Source organism: Gopherus flavomarginatus, chromosome 10 (genome assembly GCF_025201925.1).
Source record: "Gopherus flavomarginatus isolate rGopFla2 chromosome 10, rGopFla2.mat.asm, whole genome shotgun sequence".
Lineage (NCBI taxonomy): Eukaryota > Metazoa > Chordata > Testudines > Testudinidae > Gopherus > Gopherus flavomarginatus.
Window position 1 is genome coordinate 18,373,359 of NC_066626.1, and position 24,112 is coordinate 18,397,470.

At 46.5% G+C, this 24,112-nt stretch overlaps 1 protein-coding gene across 1 annotated transcript in view; it reads left to right on the forward strand.

Moving 5' to 3' along the window:
• The window catches only part of LOC127030148 (gamma-crystallin B-like), a 91,936-nt gene that overhangs the window by 51,001 nt on the left and 16,823 nt on the right, over positions 1-24,112 (forward strand). The gene's annotated exons all lie outside the window — the stretch shown is intronic.

Below are 24,112 nucleotides of genomic sequence, written 5' to 3' on the forward strand. Positions count from 1 at the left end.
TGTCGCTGGGGGCATCACCAGGGAGCAGCAGCCAGAGCCCCCTCAGCCATCAGGCATGGAGCAGGCAGAGCTGGGCACCCAGGTGATGACAGGAATCAGCCACATCCCCTTCCCAGCCAAGAGGCAGTGCCTGTCACACTCTCTCCTCAGCCAGGGACTATGCCTCAGCCAGAGTTACCTAGGCACTGATCCAGGGCAGGGCAGGATTAACTAGCCATAGGCACCACAGGCCAGGGTGGTTTCTATCCCAGCTTGAAAATATGACCCAGTTGGAACCAATTCAGAGATGTCTGGCCAAGTCTGCATCCAGCCTGAAACAATTGAGAGAACTGAACAGCCCCATGCACCTCAGTATGAGGTTAACTGTAGTAGCCACCAAAAGCAGCCCAGCATAGGACTGTGGGAGGTAGAGGAAGAAGAATGCTTCTGGCCCAGTCCACCCACCCAAGCAGATACACCCAGGCTCAAGGGCAAGGCCTGGAAGCTACCCTACTCCTAGCCCGTCATCTTAGGGTCGTAGGGACAAAGGAACCTGTTCTCCATTGAGTTTGGAAGGGCCTCATACTTCTGTTCCTGTCTCTTTTGGTGGAGAGTCATACAGAGCGTTCAATGGGCTAAAGGAGGGGGAGCCATGCAGCACCCTCCAGCCTTACCAGCAGCAGATGTACTTTGAATCTGAAAAGACTGTTATGTACAGTAACATGAGTCCTGATCCGTGACTCTGCATGGACAGTGTTGTGAGTTCACAGTTTTAGAAAGTCTGTAATCTAGTCTATAAAACTACAAGGTTTTCTGAGCGTACAGTTATCGGTGTACCAGGGACAAGATTAAATACAGAAAACAAGAGTAAAGGCAACAAGACATTCAGTTTTAGCCTGACCTCTCAGGCTACAGTACAGTCCCTTCATGGGGACTCCTTGGGTCAGGCCAAGTTGAGATTTGTAAGCTTTTTTCTACGCAAGAATCCCAGCATTGTAGCAAGGTGCTTCTAATAAGAGCTATACAGTAATATCACCAATAGCCTGTTGCCAGTACATTGTATAGTCATATGGTTGACTAAGGTTGAGTCTACACGACAGATCTACATCAGTATAACTCACTCAGCAGTATGAAAAATCCTCACCTCTGAGCGACAGTTAAACCCACCTAACCCCTCATGCAGACAACCCTTTGTCAGCGGAAGAGCTTCCCCCATTGACGTAGCTACTGCCTCTCAGGGAGGTGGAGTAACTACGGGGGAACTTTTTGCTGTTGGTGTAGGAGCATCTGCATTATAACGCTACAGCGGCACAGCTGAGCTGATGCAGCCTTTTTAGTGTAGACCTGCCCTATTTCAATAGAAATCTCTAGACAGACTGCCCAAAACCTGCTGGCATTCTGGAAGCAATCGGCATGGCCCCTGAGGAACAGCGTGAGGCCCTGATCCAGCAAAACACTTAAGCCTGTGCTTAATTGAAGCTCGTGAATAGTCCCGTTGACAAAGTTACATATGCGCTTAAGTGCTGTGCTATATTGGAGCTTGTATTAAACAACCTGTCATGTGGTTCACTCAATGCTGGGGGTACTCCTTTGTAGGTACATCTGGGGATCAGCACTCACCCGGTCTGGCACCTTCTTCCATCCATTACCCCCACTGCGACTCTTCTTTCTCTCTTTATGACTCAGAGAACTCCCTCTTCCTGCTTAGCCCTCTGGCTAGGTCACCATATAATCCCCACTTCCAGGGTATCAAAGTCTCTCCAAACCAGCTGTCTGGTTAGTGTCTCCCACAATCCTGTGCCACTTGCTACTGACTGGTAGGGGAACCCAGGCACACAGACATTCTGCCTAAATGTAAAAACAGCCCCTCTAGCACCTGGCATCCAATCTTTAAAAAAAATCATGCTGACAATTAAAAAAAAAATTAGATAAACAGGTGACAGTAGCTACCATATACACAAACCAAAAAAGATTAGCAATGATCAAAGTAAAGTAAAAAACAAAATGGTCAAACACTTTACAGTACAATCAGAAAAGTAAGTCAGCTGTGTATACAAAATTAGCCGGAGTTATCAGTGTACTGATAAAAAAATCTCACTCTAATGTTACCATTGTTCTGGACTTGAATTATGTATTCAGAGGAGCTGTGTTCATGCTGGCATAACAGGCTCAGAACAAACATCAGGTTACCAATAACAGGGAAGTCAAATTCAGTACTATGTGGCAGTTGACCTAGCCGTCAATAATGCAGCAGACACAGGACTGCCCTGGCCATGGGATACCATTTGGAAAACTATCCCTGTAACAGATTTCACTTGAGGCCAGCAACAAGTCACAATAAGGCAAAAAGCGGAGTGGCTGCAAAACATTCAAAAACAGGATGTGAAGTTAGGACTCCTTTGGGAGCAAGTCTCCAGCCAAAACATAAATGTAAGTCAAAATTTAATCATGAAGCAAGAACTCCTTTATGTAAAATCAAAAAATAGGTTGCACCACAAAATATGCAAACAGATCTGCTATAATGGTCCCACCCCAAACAGGCAGAGGCCAAAGACAGGTTGTCAACAACGGGAAAGGGATCTATAGCTGCTCCTTATTTGTGCCAGACACAATCCAGCTATCAAAGAAAGTAAAGAAGCTTTTCTGAGATGGGTCCCCAGAAGTTCATAGAAAGGAGATCAAATCAACTGAACTGGGGAGTTGCCCTTAGCACCAAGGGATAATAAATATGTGCTAGTTCTCAATGCTTTCTCAGATTGGGAGGAATGGACATCCACACTAAATATGTGATTGCCCTAATGACAGTGAAACAATTGATGGGAAATGTGTTCTGCAGATGCAGGGGGGATGCTAAGGTTATCAACTGAGACAACAGGAGCTGATTTGTGGGGTTAGTTGTCATAGAATATTAGGGTCAGAAGGGACCTCATCTAATCTAACCCCCTGCTCAAAGCAGGACCAATCCTCAGATTTTTACCCCAGTTCCCCAAGTGGCCACCTCAAGGATTGAATTCACAACCCTAGGTCTAGCAGGCCAATGCTTAAACCACTGAGCTATCCCTCCCCACCAAAGAAGTGTGCACCCAGCTGGATGTAGAACAAAAGGTTCCCTTTCAATGTCACCCAGGCAGCAGCAGGACAGGTTGAGCGAATAAACAGGACCATAAAAAATAAAATAAAAAAAAATAGGCAGCAAGTGGGATGAAGCATTACTGCTGGTACCAATGCATAACAGAGCTAGGTATGCAAATCCACAGCCTTTGCCCCCAATGAGGCCTGATGGGAAGACCGATGAATGTGTGGAAGGATATAATTAACTCAGTTCCAGTCTATCTGGCTACAGAAGCCTGGGTACAGGACTTGCAGATAGAGATTCTCCAGCTACAGAGGAGTGTGGTGGTGGTAAGAAAGGGCAGAAAAGGGTAAAAGACCAAGGCATGGTCTGATGCCAAAGGAGACCTGACTGAGCACCAAGTGGGATCTAAAGTCATCATCCAGGATCAGGCTCTCTGCAAGTCTTTCTCAAAGGCAAAGTGGTCCAACCCATGCTTAGGGTTGGCTCCACTTAACCCCTCCATATAACTTCAAAGTCCTGGGAGGTATTGGTAAAGCAATTTAAAGAATTTAAAGCAACTACAAACTGAGAGGCCTACCCTATCTCTATTCAGTTTACAAACTTCAAGTTTGTCAGATGTGTCTCCGGGAGCATGGCAATGGCAGCATTCTCTGTAAGTATTAAATATACTTTTTCTTTGAATAGAATTACTGAAACTGTTTATATTTCAGGATACACATTTAGTTCTCAGAGCCATCATCGTTAAAATAGAAAGTCATTCAGTGAATAAATGAGACATTAAAAAGTTTCCTGTGCAGTAAACAGCTCTTAAATATCTAAGCAGCCAAAGTTATATAATCCAGGGGTCGAGAGTAGCTTCCTAGTACATACTCTACAGGCATGGGAAGGAAACTCTCAGCATGGAAACAGAAAGAGGGATTAAATGAAGTGATAAAAATAAGACAGAAAAAGATAATGGAGAGAGAAATATACATTAGTACCATACCATCAAAAAGAAAAAATTATTTATCAAGTGTGTAGTTTTGGACTGTTTTTTAACCAGAGGGGGCAGCCAGATCAGGTCAGACTTGGAGATCCTCACAGCTTCTGCGGCTCTGAACATCACAATTATAGCAGTCATCTCTTACCAATAGAACTTTCACACACTTTAATCCATCAGGAAGCACCATCTAATAAAGCAACGATGATAGATAGATTTTACAGTGATGCTCCCTCCCCATGATTTAAGGCAATAAGAAGTAAATTGTTAATAACATTTTAACCCTTCATCCCCAATGGGAGAGAAAAAAAGAGAAAAGGAACTAACTTATGAATATCAATTAGCACCCAACTTGTTTACAGCAACCATATCAGATTTCAGAGAGCAATACATGAATTCCATACACTCTGATCATTCCAGAGATGTCTTGTCTTGCAAAGGGGAGTTTGCAGAATTTGGAGGTATTTTTCTGCCTCCTCAGGGAACTGCATGATACTATCCCCATTCTTAATATAGACCTTAACCGGGTATTTAATAAACTTCCTAGCCAATTGTTTCACTTGGTTAAAAGCTACCCTCATTCTAACAACATCATGGTATAATCTTGAGAGATCAGTATTTTAATTGCTGGCTCTTCCCATAACCACTCCATGTCTCTCACTGGATTTTTGCAATATAAGTTTCTTAATGGTAAAGTTCAGGAGCTTCACAATCAAATGCTTTAAGCCAACCGCCGAGAGGTGGCCGGGGGACAAGGGTCTGGTATGCCCCTTCTATATGAAAATAAAAAGTGAATAGACAATCCTACAATTTAGGGACAAAATCAGAAGGTTTGCCTTTCTCTATTCCCTCAGGGACACCTACAATGCTCTTGTTACATGGTCTAGAGTGGCTTTCTAAACCAATTAGTTTAGTCTTGATATCATTACAGTTCTTGATAACCTGTTATTTGTTCTCTTTAAAATCATCTTCCACTTCAGAAAGTCTGTTCTGTTTCACCAGTCTGTCTGGCTAGAGCTTGCAGTGCACACAGTTCTCGGTCATGGTGATCTGTTTGATGGAAACTGTAGATTTCATTTCAACAGTCCGAGAGGCAACCTTTGCTGTTACAGCTATCAGCCCTATCCCATGAGGCTCAGGCACCATTTGTTTGGATAAGTAGGGAGGCAGCTCTCCTGTGTTGTTTCCATACTTTTAGATTTGGAGAAGCAGCAGCAGAGCTGGAGGGCATCTTGGAAACCTCTATCACAGTGCCCCAAGACGTCCAGGGCTGTACTTCTTGACTCAAAAGCAGCATATGATGCCACCTGACACACTGGCTTGCTGGTCAAGATGTCACCTTGATGGATTGTTATGGCTATAGAAATGATGATTTGAAACAGACAATTCCAAACCATGTTAGGGAATAAACCGAGTGCATGGAGGATCTAGAAGAACAGGATCCCTCGGAGATCTGTTCTTGCCCCTACTTATTTCCAATATGTTTTCAAATGATCTGCCTGCAACTACCGCAAGGCCATTCAAGTGTGCAGATGACATCTGTCTAATGTCAAGAGAAAAACTTCAAAAAGACTGGGGACAACCTGAACCAAGATATGGCAGACAACCCTGAGGACTGCAAGAAGTGGAGACTTAATCCCAGCATGTCAAAGACAGTGTTGTCATGGTTTCATCTCGGTCAAGGTAATGCTTCACAAGAACTCAATATGTTCTTGAATGGAGAATGACCAGCTCATGACCCAAAGCCAGCATATCTAGGAGTCATTCTAGCTTGCACTCTTACTCATAACAACCAAACCACCAGGACAGTTCGGAAAATTAACAGCAGAAATGGCCTCTTAAAGAAGCTTGCAGGCTCAAGCTGAGAAGCTAATGTGCAAGCACTGTGCAGTTCAGCATTGACTTTCTGCTAGTCAGCCGGGCAATACTGTGCTCCTGTGTGGTTAAACTCTTGCCACACCATGCTAGTTGTTGTGCTATTGAATCAAATGATGAGAATAACAGGGACTACAGGACCAACAAACACTGATTAGCTCCCTGTCCTCTCTAATATCCTTTCCTCTAACATCAGGCATAATATTGCAGCAAAGAACCTCCTTGACACAATCCAGGAGATAACCACCAGCACCACTTTTCAAAGATACATAAATAGGCAGTGCCTCGCCACTAACATATCATTAGAACACCTATCTGCACTATGTTAGGGCTCGTCTACACTTACATTTTATAGTGCTCTAACTTGCTGGCTCAGGGGTGTGAAAAATCACCCCCCTGTGTGCGGCAATTCTGAGCACTTTAAAGCGCTAGTGTAGACAGGTTCCGAGCACTGGGAGCCTTCTCCCAGCACCCGGATCTCATCCCTTCATGGAAGTGAATTACCAGGAGCAATGAGAGAGTTCTCTCCCAGTGCTCGAATGCGACCACACACACACTTCAAAGCACTACTGTGGGAGCGTTCCCGCAACCGCACTTTGAAGTTTCCAGTGTAGACATACCCTTACTCAACTGCTCCACGGTGGATGCTGTGACACCGTGGCGAGCAGAATGGGAATGAGCTAAATTACCATCTCATCACTCAGCCTGATGTGAGACCTCCTGCCTTCAGGCTCCCATGTTATCTGTGGTACAAGCTTAGGGTGACCAGATATCCCGATTTTATAGGGCCAGTCCTGATTTTGGGGTCTTTCTTATATAGGCTTCTATTACCCCCAACTCCATGTTCTGATTTTTCACTCTTGCTGTCTACAAGCTCAATCATTTCAGATGCGGGGTGGTGAGGTGTGTGGATAATGATCACACCTAGGGACTCAGAAAAGCCCTCTGTGGATGGGGATGGACGCTGCACACCTACCGCTTATCTCATGATGGTCTCTCAGGAGGCTGTTCCAGACTCCATACTGCTGACCCCAAAGCTACTGAATGGCAAAAAACACATGTGAGGTCTAGCCAAGCCCTTTTGTCATTTTTTTTGACACACACATTTCAATTTTTATCTCCCTACTTTCTATTTTGACGTTTGAACCCTCTTCCGTCTTTATTGTACAGCGCACTTCTGCATTCACTAACAACAATACAACTGCAGAGACTCTATAGAAAAGGATTGTTGATGCCATCACATCCAGTCCCCTCTGTCACTTGGCCAGAAGTTTCTCCCTTTTCCTGAACTATGTTGTCTTCAATGTAAAAATGGCTGTGCTGACAGATACAGAGCCCAGAACTGCTCACTGGTAACAATAGGAATAAAACCTGTTCCCCATTACACAAAACCTATGGACACTAGTAAAAAGAGTGAATGATCCCCCAGAGTCATGAGTTGGCTCTATGAACAGAGAAAAGACTTTTGTTAATGTGTGCACACTTAGCACGGGTTGTGAGGTATAAAAAGGCAGTTGCCCAGCTGGAGTGCTGTGGCTTGCAGCCTGAATCCAGCTACTATGGAAAAGGTAAGAGAAACCTGTCTGGACTGGATTGTTTGCTATGTCAGTCTGAAGCCAAGGACCTGATTCTCCTCTCATTTACATCAGAGTTAGTCTGTTGATTTCAAAGGAGTTACTCCTGGCCTATATCAGTAGGAGAGGAGAATCAAGAATCTATTAGTCTCTGTATATTAATCTCTCAGAGCCCAATTCTGCTTTTGCTTACATTTGTGTAAATGAGGATCAATTCCACTGAAGACACAGGAGTATATCAATTTATCACCAGAGTCACTAAAATATAAGGCCAAGATGCTTCAGGCATAGGGTGCTGGACGGAGAATTGAAATACCAGGATGCAGTCACACTGCATAGGATGTTACTGAAAACTCTGCCATTTGTTTCCCGCACTAGATCATCCTTTTTGAGGACAGAAACTTCCAGGGCCGCTCCGTTGAGTGCAGCAGCGACCGGCCAGATTTGCAAAGTCAGCTCAGCCGCTGTAACTCCGTCCGCGTGGAAAGTGGCTGCTTCATGCTCTATGAACGTCCCAACTTCCAGGGACAGCAGTTCTTTGTGAAACGGGGGGATTATCCTGACATGCAGTCTGAGGGTTTCAGCACCTCCATTAAGTCCTGCCGGATGATCCCACCTGTGAGTTCGATTTTGCTTTTAAAACATGGCAACGTTGCCCAAGCCACTGTCATAAGGCACTTGCTTGATCATTTTCAGCTTAGCTACCAAGGCCTGAAAATGAAAACTGCTTTCTTCCTCCTAATGGTCATCCCTCCAGGATGGCTTGGGGGACATTGCAGAGATAGGATAGGAAAGCTTCCACTACTACTGCCTGTTAAGGGTGTGGGTACAGCTTTCTTGTGTTTAAGTCTATGGACGATAAATGATGACATACTTTGAATAAAGAAGGAAAAATGTTTCTGTAACTTCTGGGGATTTGGAGATACACTGGGCCCACTCCTCTCACACTTGTGTTAAATAAGGAGTAACTCACTGAGGCCCAGAGTTACACCAGAGTGAGAGGAGAATTGGGCTCCATATCTTCTGTGACTCTTTAGAACAAAGTCATTTTTCTGTTTCCTTGATTCTGGGGCTGCTGAAATGTGAAACGCCCTCCAGCAGAACTTAGTGTAGCCTATGCCAGCAGTTCTCAACTAGGGATCCGAGGCCCCCTAGGGGTTTACAAGCAGGTTTCAAGGACCCTTCCAAGCAGGTCCGGCATTAGACTCACTGGGGCCCAAGAGAGAAAGGCAAAGCCCCACCTCCCCAAACCCCACCACCCATGCCTAGGGTGACCAGAGGTCCTGATTTTATAGGGACAGTCCCGATTTTTGGGTCTTTTTCTTATATAGGTTTCTATTACCCCACCCCACCCCGATTTTTCACATTTGCTGTCTGGTCACCCTACGGGTGTCTGAAGCTGAAGCTAGAGCAACTTAGCTTCTCAGGGGCCCCTGTGACACGGGGCCCTGGATAATTTCCCTGCTTGCTACCCTCTAACCCCAGCCCTGGTTTTTATATGCAGAAAAACAGTTGTTGTGGCACAGGGGGCTGTGGAGTTTTTACAGCATGTTAGGGGCCCTCTCGTGGGGCAAGCATGCCCCATCCCCTCTTGGGATGGGGTGAAGGTAATTATGGCCCTGCAGCTGAATCTGTACAACCACCCCTTGTTTTGGGAAAGCTTGCCCTACAGATGAATGTCAATATTGCTGCCCTCTCTCAGGGCTGTGTGGCCTAGCGGCCCGAGTCAGCAAGGCTGCCCTGTGCAAAGGGGCAGCATGGCCCAATAGTCAGAGTCAGTATAATGGCCCTCTTCAATAGGGCTAAATGGCCAGACCTCCCTGCTCCACCAGATCCCAGCTCAGGGCCCTCACAGTGACCACTGGATCAGTGAGGAATCCACCCAAAACACACTGACACAACTCAGTACAATGCCTAGTCCCCATGAACTACTTCCCACCCTGTCCCTGGGGTAGTGGTCCTATTATCTCCAAAGTCCGTAGGCTGCTCAGGCTGTGTGGCTCTCAGCAGTTCTTTAGCTCCTTGGGCGCCTGCAGGAGCTTGGGCGTTGTCCTGGATCTTGGCGTCTCAAGCTTCTGCCTTCTGGGGCCTCAGCACTTGCCAGGCTGGAGCCTGCAGTGGGCTTCCTCCCCCCTTGGCATTTAGCACTGAATGAGCTGGTCTGCTTCCTTTTATATCTGGTCTCCAGCTGGAGCATGCCCAGCAGGGCTGAGGGTGTATGGCCTCCTTGGCCCAAAGAGTAGAGTTAGCCCTTGCAGTACCAGTGCAGGGCAAGCATGGCCTGTCACAGGACCTCAGAAAAAAAAAGATTGAGAACCTCAGGCCTATGGGAGCACTGTGCTGGCTGAGGACTGGCCAACATTGTACACTGCAGCCCTGTTCCCTCTTGTGTCTGGTTGGGCTCCCTCTTCCCCACCCCAGACATAGTCCCTGCACCAAGGGTGGGAGTCACGGCTCGCGTAGGTCTGAGTCAAACGGGTGGATGTGCTGCCTTTGCAGAATTCAAGGATTCCCCTCCTGTGGGGAGCAGAGGCAGCTTTATGCACCATTTGTATCATTGGAGCAGTGCACAGTACTGACTCAGGGCCCAGAACCACAGCCAGCCAGCCTGCTGAGGTCACTCTAGTACCCTGTCTCATTTTCTGTCACAGCACAGGGGCACCTACAGGATAAAGATCTATGACAAGGAAGATCACAGAGGCAACATGGTGGAGTTAACTGAGGACTCTCCAAGAGTCATGGACCAGCTACGCTCCCCCGAGATGCTCTCTTGTTCTGTGCTGGAGGGGCACTGGATCCTTTACGAATTGCCGAATTATAGAGGCCGCCAATACCTGCTGAGGCCAGGGCAGTACAGGAGATTCAGCGAGTGGGGCGCTATGAGTGGCAGGGTCGGCTCTTTGAGACGTGCCACTGATCTCTTCTGAATCAAGATGTCTTTCTCCTGGAAGGGTCTCAATGAATAAAATGCTTTAGCAACCATTGTCCTCTCAGTGTGCTGTTGTAAGTGTAGTAAGGGGAATGTTGAGGCTTGTCCTGTGTTCTTGGGCTATGGTATCATCTTCTGAACCAAAAGTTGTCCCTCATCTTTCCCTGCCCTCCCCCAGCATTGCATAGCTACTTACAGCACAAAGTGCCCAATGCCAAACACAGGGCTCAGGCCTAGGCAACCACACAAGGGAGTACGGGAGCACCTCCAGGGCTGTGCAGGCCTCACCCAGAATGCAGTGCTGGAGGCTGAGCTAGAAACCAAAACATCCAGGACTCAGCCGATAGAGAGGATGGCAACTGCTTTGTATTTTAGATAATAATAGTTGTACTTAGATAATAATCCTCCAGCCCAACCCTGGCCAGAGATTTGGAGCTAGGACTAGAGTGGCTCTGGGCTGAGCTCCTGCCCTTGCTTCTTCACCAGATGGCAATGGGAGCATCACCAGGGAGCAGCAGCCAGAGCCCCCCTCAGCGATCAGGCATAGAGCAAACAGAGCTGGGCACCCAGGTGATGGCAGGAATCAGCCACATCCTCCTCCCAACCGAGAGGCAGTGCCACTCACAGGTCTCCCATCAGCCAGGGGCCGAGCCTCGAATCAGAGTTACTTGAGCACCAATCCAGGGCAGGGCTGTATTAACTAGCCATAGACACCAGAGCTCCTGGAATCATCTGATTACACTGGCACTTCCAGTTTGTAACAAAAGCTGAGGTGTCTGTCCCATGCAGCGCTCCCCAGTCTTACCAGCAACAGAGGTACTTTGAATCCAAAAAGATTGCTACATACAGTAAGATGAATCTCTCTGCATGAACAGTGGTACAAGTTCACAGTTTTAGAAAGACTAATCTGGTCTATAAAACTACAAATAGACTGTAATCTGGTCTATAAAACTACAAACTAGCAATCAATAATGGAACAGACCCAGAACCTACTGGCCATGGGATATCATATTGAAAACTATCCCTGTAACAGATTTCACTTGACACTAGCAACAAATTGCAATAAGGCATAAATCGTAGCAGCTACAAAGCATTCAAAAAGAAGGATGTGAAGTTAGGACCCCTCTGGGAACAAGCCTCCAGCCAAAACATGAAGGTAGGTCAACATTTAGTAATAAAACAAGAACTCCTCTGAGTAAAATAAAAAAATGGTTTAGTATGGGTGGCACTACAAAATACGCAAACAGATCTGCTCTTACAGATGCATGGGCCCACCCCAAACAGGCAGAGGACAAAGACAGTTTGGCAACAATGGGAAAGGGATTTGTAGATGCTCCTTATCTGTACCAGACACAATCTAGCTATCAAAGAAAGTAAAGAAGTTCTTCTGAGATAGGTCCCCAGAAGTTCATGGAAAGATCAAATCAACTGTACTAGGGAGCTGCCCTTAGCACCAAGGGGTAACAAGTATGTGCTAGTTGTTGTCAATGCTTTCTCAGATTGGCAGGAGAAAGACAGCTACGCTAAATATGTGACTGCCTTAATGAGAGTGAAACAATTGGTGAGCAATGTGTTCTGCAGATGGGGGGAGGGCCTAAGGTTTATTGACTCAGATAATTGGAGCTAATTTGTGGGGTCAGTTGTCAAAGAAGTGTGCACTCAGCTGGACGTTCCCCTTCCCTGTCAGCCAGTCAGCCAGCAGGAAAGGTTGAGCGAATAAATGGGACCATCCAAAAAACAAAACAAAACAAAAAGAGGTTCTGCAACAGGCAGAAATTGTACTGCTGGTACTAATGCGCATCAGAGCTAGGGATGCAACTCCACAGCCTTTCCCCCCCAGTGAGGCCTGATGGAAAGACTAGTGAGAGTGTGGAAGGATATAATTAACCTGGTTCCAGTTTATCTGACTACAGAAGCCCTGTCGGAAGCCTGGGTACAGGACTTGCAGATGGAGATTCTCCAGCTACAGAGGAGTGTGGTGGTGGTAAGAAAGGACAGGAAAGTGTAAAAGACCAAGGCATGGTTTGATGTCAAAGGTGACCTGACTGAGCACCAAGTGGGATCTAAAGTCATCATCCAGGATCAGGCTCCTTACAAGCCTTTCTCAAAGGCAAAGTGGTACAGTCCATGCTTAGGGTTGACTCGACTTAACCCCTCCATATAACTTCATAGTCCTGGGAGGTATTAGTAAAGCAATACCCCTCACTTTAGAATTTAAAGCAGGTGTAGGCACCTATGGCATGCGTGCCGAAGGCGGCACGCGAGCTGATTTTCAGTGGCACTCACACTTCCCGGGTCCTGGCCACCGGTCCAGGGGGCTCTGCATTTTAATTTAATTTTAAATGAAGCTTCTTAAACATTTTTAAAACCTTATTTACTTTACATACAAAAATAATTTAGTTACATATTATAGACTTATAGAATGAGACCTTCTAAAAATGTTTAAATGTATTACTGGCACGCGAAACCTTAAATCAGAGTGAATAAATGAAGACTCGGCACATCACTTCTGAAAGGTTGCTGACCCCTGATTTAAAGCAACTAGAAACGAAGAGGCCTACCCCATCTCTATTCAGTTTACAGACTTCAAGTTTGTCAGATGTGTCTCCTGGAGCATGAACCAACAGCATTCTCTAATCATTGAATATATTTTTGCTTTGAATACGGTTACTGAAACCCTTTATATTTCAGGACACATTTAGTTCTCAGAGCCATCATCATTAAAATATGAAGTCGCTTAGTGAATAAATGAGACATTGTAACTTTTCCTACAGAAAACAGCTCTTGAATAACTAAGCAGCCCAAGTTATATAATCCAGGGGTAGAGAGTAGCTTCCAGTACATATTCTACAGGTATGGGAAGGAAATTCCCAGCATGGAGACAGAAAGAGGGATTAAAGAGGCATTGTTAAAATAAGACAGAAAAAGATAGTGGAGACAGAAATATACATTAGTACCATACCATCAAAAAGAAATATATGTTTATCAGTTGTGTAGTTTTGGACTGTTTTTTAACCAAAGGGGCAGCTAGATCAGGCGAAACTTGGAGATCCTCACAGCCCCTGGGGCTCTGAACATCACAATTATAGCAGTCATCTCTTACCAATAGAACCTTCATACACTTTAATCCAACAGGAAGCACCATCTAATAAAGCAACGATGATAGATAGATTTTACATTGATGCACCTTCCCCATGATTTAAGGCAATAGAAAGTATTGCTTTGGTACCGCTAGTGAAGGCAGGTGGCTGGGCTCGATGACCTTTCGAGGTCCCTTTCAGTTCTAGGAGATAGGTATATCTCAAATTATTATTTTATTATTATAAATTGTTAATAATGTTTTAACCCTTCAGCCCCGATAATAGAAAAAAAGAGAAAAGAAACTAACATATTAATATTAACTAGTGCCCAACTTGTTTACAGCAACCAGGTCAAATTTCAGACAGCAGTACATAAATTCCATACTGTTACCTCAAAGGGGAGCCAAAGTACCTCTATACGTATAGTGGTGTGGTTATCGAGAAATAAAACAAGCCCCTTTTACTCAGAAGAGCAGACCCGCCCTCTGCTGTGTCTATCACCGGTGGACTCAGATAGGTATCCCTCCCTCTTCCCTATGTGTGGTGCAAGAAATAAAGACTGACTATAGGTAAAGTTAAAATAACAGATAAGCGTATTAGGGGAATAGGTTACAGTAAGGGAAGGGGTAAATGTGAGTGAGTAATTACTATATAAAACAACACAAAACAGTGAAACAACAGCTTTTAAAACAGGAGCATGACACTCAGGCCCCAAATACAAAATCACCCTGGCAATAACCATAAAAACCCTGACTAAGAAAATCCGCATTAGCTCATTATTTCCAAGAGCCCTCTTGTGGCGGCGGCGAAGTCCAGGGCCTGCACTCGTTGGGTTTCTGGAACCAGCAGAAGAGGAGCACTGGAGTGTCCCACAGTGTCACTCGGGACGGAGGAGCGGACCGAGAACCCCCTGCTGATGTCGTCCCCAGGAACAGGAGCAGGAAAGGTGGTATACGGCTTCTTCTTTCCTCTCTTCACTTCAGGAATGACGGTCTCCTCCGAAGATGCACTGATGCTGCCAAGGCCTGAACCGCGCACACAGTCACTAGGATGGACTGCGCCACTTGCCTGTGGTCACAGTCTTTTATGTAGTTAGTGGTGGGAAAACATAGTAGAGTCCCAGCAAAGGCGGGAAACAGTCTGAGGTAAAATTGTCCTTGATATTGCCCAGTGGCAGGAAAAACCAGTTGGAGCTAGCTGTAACTAGGCCAGGATGACAGGGCACTAAGGGGTCACAAGATGGAGTTTACAGAATGGTGATTCAGACTCCATTTTGAATTCCTCCTTACAAATTACATATTGGGGTTAACATACACACATTTTAATGAGCTATAACAGTATGACAAATCACACCCAACAATACACACTGGTCATTCCATAGATGCCTTGTCCTGCAAAGGGGAGTTTGCAGAATTTGGAAATATTTTTCTGCCTTCTGAGGGGAACTGAATGACACTATCCCTATTCTTAATATAAAGCTTAGCCAGGTATTTAATAAACTTCCTAGCTAATTGTTTCACTTGGTTAAAAGCTACCCTCATTCCCACCACATCACAGCATAAACTTGAGAGAGCACTATTTTAATTGCTGGCTCTTCCCATAACCACTCCATGTCTCTCTCTGGATTTTTGCAGTACTGTATAAGCTTCTAAGTGGTAAAGTTCAGGAGCTTCACAATCAAACACTCTAAGCCAACTGCCGAGAGCTGGCTGGGGGACAAGGGTTCGGTATGTCCATTCTATATGAAAATAAAAAGCTACTGGAAAATCCTACAATTTAGCAATTTAGGGACAAATTCAGAAGGTTTCCCTTTCTATGTGCCCTCAGGGATGCCTACAATCCTCATGTTACATGGTCTAGAGTCACTTTCTAGACCAATTAGTTTGGTCTTGATAACATTACAGTTCTCCATAACCTGTAATTTGTTTTCTTTAAAATCATCTTCCACTTCAGAAAGTTTGTTCAGCAAAGAACCTTCTCGCCACCGACTCATCATCAGAATGCCTGTCTGCGCTATGTTACTCAACTGCTCCACAGTGGATGCTGTGACACTGTGGCAAGCAGAATGGGAATGAGCTGCTCCCTCCTAAGAAATTTCTTTCTCATCACTCCTGCCTTCAGGCTGCCACGATACCTGTGATATAAGCTCAACCATTTCAGAGGTGGGGTGGTGAGGTGTGTAGGTAATGACCACACCTGGGGACTCAGAACAGCCCTGTGTGGCTGCGGGTGGGGATGGACACTGCATATATACTGCTCATCTCATGATGGTCTCTCAGGAGGCCGTTCCACATGCCGTACTGCTGACCCCAAAGCTACTGAATGGCTAAAACACACGTGAGGTCTACCTAAGCCCTTCTGACATTTTTTTGACTTACACATTTCTGGTTTTGTCTCCCTATTTTCTATTTTATTCTTTGAACCCTCTTCCACCTTTATTGTACCACTCGTGCATTCACTAATAGTAATGCTACTGCAGAGACTCTATAGAAAAGGATTGTTGATGCCATCACATCCAGTCCACTCTGTCACTCAGCCAGAAGTTTCTCCTTTTTCCTGAACTATGTTGTCTTCAATGTAAAAATGGCTGCGAAACGCTCCCTAGCAGAACTTAGTGTAGCCTATGCCAGCAGTTCTCAACTAGGGATCCAAGGCCCCCTAGGAGTTCGCGAGCAGGTTTCAAGGAGCCTTCTAAGCAGGGCCGACATTAGACTCAATGGGGCCCAGGGCAGAAATCCAAAGCCCCACCGCCCTGAGCCCCACCACCCGTGCCTGAAGCTGAAGCCAGAGCAACTTAGCTTCGTAAGGCATCCTGTGGAATGGGGCCTGGATAATTGCTCTATTTGCTACCCTCTAATGCCAGCCCTGGTCTTTATATGCAGAAAAACAGTCATTGTGGCACAGGGGCCATGGAGTTTTCACAGCATGTTAGAGGGCCTTTTGTGGGGCAAGCGCGCCTCGTCCCTTCTTGGGATGGGGTGAGGGTAATTATGGTCCTGAGGCTGAATCTATATGATCACCCCTGGTCTTGGGATAACTTCGACTATGGATAAATGTCAATATGGCTGCCCTCACTCAGGGCTGTGTCTTCTTTTGGCCCAAGTCAGCAGGGCTGCCCTGTCCAGCTGGCTTGTGTGGTCTAGGGACCCAAGTCAGTAGGGCTGCCCTGTCCAGCAGGGCTGCATGGCCCAATACCCAGTGTCAGTATAATGGCCCTCTTCAGTAGGGCTGTTTGGCCTGATCCATGCTATCCCTGCTCCACTAGGTTCTAGCTCAAAGCCCTGACAGTGGCAATTTTGCTGGCCACTGAGTCAGTGGGATATCCACACAAAACATACAGACACCACTCAGTACAGTGCCCAGTCCCCGTGAGCTACTTCCTACTCTGTTCCTGGTGTAGTGGTCCTGGAATCTCTGATGCCCATAAGCTCCTCAGCCTTGCGGCTCTCAGCAGCTCTGTCGCTCCTTGGGAGCCTTCAGGAGCTTGGGCATTGTTCTGGGTCTCAGCATCTCTGGTTTCCACCTTCTGGGGCCTCAGCACTTGCCAGGCTGTAGTCTGCAGTGGGCATCTTCCCTCCTCGACAGTCAGCCCTGAATGAGCTGGTTTGCTTCCTTTTATACCTGGTCTCCAGCTGAAGCATGCCCAGCAGGGCCGAGTGTTCATGGCCTCCTCGGCCCAAAGAGTAGAGTTCACCCTTGCAGTACCAGAGCAGGGCAAGCACGCCCCATCACAGGGCCTCAGAAAGAAAGCGACTGAAAACCCTAGGCCTGTGGGAGCATTATACTGGCTAAGGACTTAAACTGCTCAAGATAGTTAAGACCAAAGCAGATTGTGAAGAACTTCAAAAAGATCTCACAAAACTAAGTCATTGGGCAACAAAATGGCAAATGACATTTGATGTGGATAAATGTAAAGTAATGCACATTGGAAAAAATAACCCCAACTATACATACAATATGATAGAGGCTAATTTAGCTACAAGAAGTCTGGAAAAAGATCTTGAGTCATCATAGATAGTTATCTAAAGATGTCCACGCAGTGTGCAGAGGCAGTCAAAAAAGCAAACAGGACGTTAGGAATCATTAAAAAGGGGATAGAGAATAAGACTGAGAATATATTATTGCCCTTACAGAAATCCATGGTACGCCCACATCTTGAATACTGTGTACAGATGTGGTCTCCTCATCTCAAAAAAGATATCCTGGCACTAGAAAAGGTTCAGAAAAGGGCAACTAAAATGATTAGGGATTTGGAGAGGGTCCCATATGAGGAAAGATTAAAAAGGCTAGGACTCTTCAGCTTGGAAAAGAGGAGAATAAGGGGGGATATGATTGAGGTATATAAAATCATGAGTGATGTGGAGAAAGTGGATAAGGAAAAGTTATTTACTTATTCCCATAATACAAGAACTAGGGGTCACCAAATGAAATTAATAGGCAGCAGGTTTAAAGCAAATAAAAAGAAGTTCTTCTTCACGCAGTGCACAGTCGACTTGTGGAACTCCTTACCTGAGGAGGTTGTGAAGGCTAGGACTATAATAGCATTTAAAAGAGAACTGGATAAATTCATGGTGGTTAAGTTCATAAACTTCTGTTAGCCAGGATGGGTAAGGAGTAGTGTCCCTAGCCTCTGTTTGTCAGAGGATGGAGATGGATGGCAAGAGAGAGATCGCTTGATCATTGCCTGTTAGGTTCACTGCCTATGGGGCACCTGGCATTGGCCATTATCCGTAGACAGAATACTGGGCTAGATGGACCTTTGGTCTGAGCCGGTACAGCCGTTCTTATGTTCTTAGCATCATACACTGCAGCCCTGCCTCCTCTTGTGTCAAATGGGTGGATATGCTGCCTTTGCAGCATTCAAGGATTCCCCTCCTGTGGGGAGCAGAGGCAGCTTTATGCACCATTTGTATCATTGGAGCAGTGCACAGGGCTGACTCAGGGCCCAGGATCACAAGCAGCCAGCCTCTGAGGTCACTCTAGTACCCTGTCTCATTTTCTGTCACAGCATTGGGGCACCTACAGGATAAAGATCTATAAGAAGGAGGATCACAGAGGCAACATGGTAGAGTTAACTGAGGACTCTCCAAGAGTCATGGACCAGCTATGCTCCCTCGAGATGCTCTCTTGTTCTGTGCTGGAGGGGCACTGGATCCTTTACGAATTGCTGAATTATAGAGGCCGCCAATACCTGCTGATGCCAGGAAAGTACAGGAGATTCAGTGAGTGGGGCACTATGAGTGGCAGAGTCAGCTCTTAGTGATGTGCCACTGATCTCCACTGAATCAATATGCCTTTCTTCTGAAAGGGTCTCAATGAATAAAATGCTTTAGCAACCATTGTCCTCTCAGTGTGCTAAGTGTAGTAAGGGTAATGTAAGTGTAGTAAGGGTAATGTTGAGGCTTGTCCTGTGTTCTTGGGCTATGGTATCATCTTCTGAACCAAAAGTTGTCCCTCATCTTTCCCTGCCCTCCCCCAGCATTGCATAGCTGCTTCCAGCACAAAGTGCCCAATGCCAAACACAGTGCTTAGGCCTAGGCAGACGCACAAGGGAGTACGGGAGCACCTCCAGGGCTGTGCAGACCTCACCCAGAATGCAGTACAGGGCACATAATATCAGCCACGGGATGTACAGGGGTATAAGACTCCCTCTCAGTCATTTCTCTGGCTGTGTGGGCATTACCCAAATACGGTGCAGGGCACTCAGTAAAAGCTGAACCACAGAGTGAAGCATGCAGGACTTGGACCATAAAGAGGACAGAGGGACTGTAACCATACAGCTGTAGTGTAGATCATAATCTTGCAGCCCACTCCTGGCCAGAAACTTGGAGCCAGGACTAGAGAGCCCCTGGGCTGAGTTCCAGTCTTCACTCCCGAGGTAGATACCTAGGAGCAGCACCAGGAAGCAGAAGCCAGACCCCCTTCAGCCACAAGGCATGGAGCAGGTAGAGCTGGGCACCCAGCTGATGGCAGGAATCAGCCACAACCCTCTGCCAGCTGAGAAGTAGCACCTGTCATAAACAGATAGCTAAGGGTTAATGTCTCTTTCACCTGAAGCACCTGACCAGAGGACCAATCAGGAAACCGGATTTTTTCAACTTTGGGTGGAGGGATTTGAGTGTCTGAGTCTTTGTTTTCTGGCTGCCTGCTTTCTCTGAGCTTTGGAGAAGTAGTTCTACTTTCTAGTCTTCTGTTTCTAAGTGTAAGGACAAAGAGATCAGATAGTAAGTTATATGGTTTCTTTTCTTTGGTATTCGCATGAATATAAGTGCTGGAGTGCTTTGATTTGTATTCTTTTGGAATAAGGCTGTTATTCAATATTCTTTTAAGCAATTGACCCTGTGTTGTATCATCTTAATACAGAGAGAACATTTGTACTTATTTTTCTTTCTTTTATATAAAGCTTTCTTTTAAGACCTGTGGGAGTTTTCTTTACTTCAGGGAAATTGAGTCTGTACTCACCAGGGAATTGGTGGGAGGAAGGAATCGGGGAGATCTGTGTGTTGGATTGCTAGCCTGATTTTTGCATTCCCTCTGGGGGAATAGGAAAGTACTTTTTGTTTCCAGGATTGGGAACAGAGAGGGAGATTCACTCTGTTTGGGTTCACAGAGCTTGTGTCTGTGTATCTCTCCAGGAGCACCTGGAGGGGGGAAGGGAAAAAGGATTATTTCCCTTTGTTGTGAGACTCAAGGGATTTGGGTCTTGGGTCCCCAGGGAAGGTTTTTCAGGGGGACCAGAGTGCCCCAAAACACTCTAATTTTTTGGGTGGTGGCAGCAAGTACCAGGTCCAAGCTGGTAACTAAGCTTGGAGGTTTTCATGCTAACCCCCATATCTTGGACGCTAAGGTCCAAATCTGGGACTAAGGTTATTACAGCACCAATCATACCTGTCTCCCTAGCCAGATGCCAAGGCTCAGGCCAGAGTTACCTGAGCACTTATCCAGGGCTGGGCAGGATTAACTAGCCATAGGCACCACAGGCCTGGGTCAAGGGCCCCAGATCTTGGAATCATCAGATTACATTGGCACTTAGAGTGTGTAACGAAAGCTGAAGTGTCTGTCCCGGGGGGGAGGGGGTGAAGCAAAGCTTAAACATATGTCCCAGGTGGAACCAATTGAGAGACGTCTGCCCAAGTCTGCAGCCAGCCTGAAACAATAGCTCTGAGAGGGCTGAACAGCCCCATGCACCTCAATGTGGGGTTAACTGCAGGACCCACCTACACCAGCCCAGCAGAGGACTGTGGGAGGCAGGAAGAGAAGAGCACCACTGGCCCAGTCCACTCACCCAAACAGCTACACCCAGGCTCAATGCAAGTCCTGGGAGCGACCCTTTATGATATCATGACTCAGCCCTCTGGCTAGGGCACCACAGTCACCCCCTCCAGGTTATGAGGCTCCCTCCAGACCAGCTATCTGGTGGAAATTTCCCACAATCCTGTGCTACCTCCCAATTTGCCCCTCTAGCACCCAGCACCTAATCTTTAAAAAAAAAATGCATGTCAGCAAAACTATCTTCCCTGAAGACCTCCACTAGTAACCTCACTCCAGCCTGATAATTCACCTTTCAGTATGTACCATTGTAGTCTTCCCTTTAACCAGCTCCTTATCCACCTTTCATATCTCATATTAATCCCCATCTTCTCCAATTTAACTAATAATTTCTCACCTGAAACTATATCAGAAGCCTTACTGAAATCCAGGTAAATTAGAGCAGATACATTTGAGACAAATGAAATGCAGTAGATCTATAGTCAATCATCTTCTCAAAGAAGGAAATCAGGTTGGTCTGGCATGATCTATCTTTTGTAAAACCACATGTTGTATTTCTCCCCCTCCCCCCCCAATTACCTCTACACCCTTAACTACTTTATCTTTCAAAATTTGTTCCAAGACTGGGCAAACAGTTAACATTAAACTAACAGGCCCTTAGTTTCCCGGATCATTTCCCCTGCTTCCACTTTTCCTAAAAACAGGAACTATATTAGCAATTATCCAGTTAGTGGGTATGACCCCTGAGTTTAAAGATTCATTAAAAATCCTAGCTATTGGGTTTGCAATTTCATGTACCAGCTCCTTTAATTTTCCTGGATGGAAATTATTCAGGCCCCCCCCCCATCCCAGTTTACTCCCATTAAGCTGTACTAGTCTGACTTCCACTCTGCCACTATCTCTACGCTCCTTATTAACCAACAGACATGGTTAAAATTCAGACACTTACATGCGCATACACACACAAAAGGGAACCTATTTAACAACAAGCAACAAAAATGAGACAGCCGATTTAGCAGCCAGAAATGCAGCAGTTACAGAACCACCCTGGCCATGGAAAAGTGCTTTGAACGCTATCCTTGTAGCAGTTTTCACTTTAGGCCAGTAACTATCACAATAAGATAAAGCGGAGCGGGCTACAGAATATTCAACAACAGGATATGAAGTTAAGGCCATTTTGGGAACAAGCCTGCAGCCAAAACATGAATGTATAAGGTCAAAACTAGAACTCCCATGTTTAATTTAAAGAACGGTTCAGTATAGGTGGCACAACAAAACATGCAAAAAGATCGGCTCTTATAGGTGCCTCGGTCCACTGTGGATGATCACTCCAAAGACGCAAAGGACAAAGACAGATTAGCAAAAATATGGTGGTGGCCCCAATGGGAAAGAAGCTTGAAGGAACACCTCGATACTTCCCTAATCTGTGCCAAAAACAATCCAGATAACAAAAAAAGCTCTTCTGAGACAGGCACTGAGAGGTCCATGGAAATGAATTCTAATAGACTATACTGGGGAGTTGCCCTTATCTGGTAACAAGTATGTGCTAGTTGATGTAAATGCTTTTTCACACATGGAGGAGGGGGCCTTGCACACTAAATATGTGACTTTCCTAACAAGACTGAAATAATTGATTAGCAATGTGTTCTGCAGATGGGGAGCCTAAGTTTATTGACTCAGACAATGGGAGCGGATTTGTGGGGTCAAAGAAGTGTGCATCTGTCTGGATGGAGATCAAAAGGCTCCCATTCCCTGTCAGCAAGCTGCAGCAGGAAAGGTTGAGCAAATAAATAGGACCATCAAATTCAAGCTAAAAGAAAAAAAGGTGGATTTAACAGGCAGCAATTGGGATGAAGCGTTGCCACCAGTACTAATGTGCATCACAGATACAGAATGCAAATCCACAAGCTTGTCCCCCCAGTGATGCCTGGATGGGAAGACCAGTGAGAGTGTGGAGGGATATAATTAACCCAGTTCCAGCCCATCTAGCTATAGTGGCCCTGTCAGAAGCCTGGTACAGGATTTGCAGATGCAGGTTTTGGAGATACACAGGAGTGTGGCAGTAAGAAAGGGAGCGGAAGTATAAAAACCCAAGGCATTGTTCAATGCCAAAGGAGACCTAACTGAGCATCCAGTGGGATCTAAAGTGATCATCTGGGATCAGCCTCTCTCATCTCATAAAACCACATGGACAACAGAAATGGAGCTTTTTACAGCAAAGTCAAAGCGACAAAGCATCAGTGTAGACACTGTCGTTCGCTATGTTGCCATAACTGGCCTCCCCCAGTACCCCACAATGCCCACCGGGACGACTCTGCTCACTGTTTTGAACTCGGCTGCCCTGCAGCCATGTGCAAGCTTTGATATTCCTCAGCATGGAGAGCTCACATTGCTGCTGAGGATGCGGATCCTGGGAACTGAGGAGGCTGTGGGAGAACTCAGAGGGAAACCCAGAACCATTTAATGTGGAATTGGCAGGCAGGCAGAGCAAGTTGCTTCTGCAGGGACGGGAGGGGAGGAAGATTGCTGTGCTGTGCAGAGCCAGGGGCTGATGTGGGGTAGGAGTTTCCCCCATGCTCAGGATTGGTTGCCAAGGCCGGATTAACCTTTTTAGGCCTGGCACCAAAGATATTTGTGGTCCCCCATGGAGGCAATGGAACATGGTGCAGTGAGGTCAGTCCCCAGAGCGAGGGGCCAGCCAGAGGCAATGGGGCATGGCATGGCAGGGGCAGCCCCACTCTGCTCAGCTCAGTGCAAGGGCACTATTTACAAATTGACAGTTGCCAGATGCAAAGTGGCCCACCTGGCCTTGTGCTGCCAGCCTGCCCCTTCCCCTCAGGGTGCAGGCCCATGTTGCATCACACAGCCTCCCTGCCCAACACCCCTTGACTGACTGACTCCCTATGGCAAGCGCCCCCTGACCCACCCATGAATGCACAGCGCCCTGCACACCACCACCCCTGCCCAGTGTCCCCCTGCCTGGCACCCGGACAAACCCCTAAGAGACCCCCCATTCCCTACTGCCCCAAGACACACATCTTCCTTGCCCCCTCCAGTCCAGCACCACCCCAGACCCCTAAAAGACCCACTCCCCCACACCCTACCTCCCGGCCACACTCACCGGTCCTGCTGGGAGGCGACTGTCTGCCAGGCTGAGCCGGCAGCACAGCCAGGGCTGGTCCCAGGGCAGGGAATCACTCCAGCCCCTTGGGAATGGCACAATCAGCCAGGCCAGGGCCTTCCCCGGCCAGGGTTCCTAAGGACCCACTTGCCCGAAGAGACCCAGCCAAGCCCCATCCTCTCCCCCACCCCCACCGACTGAGATCTGACACTGGTCAGGCTTCTGCAGCA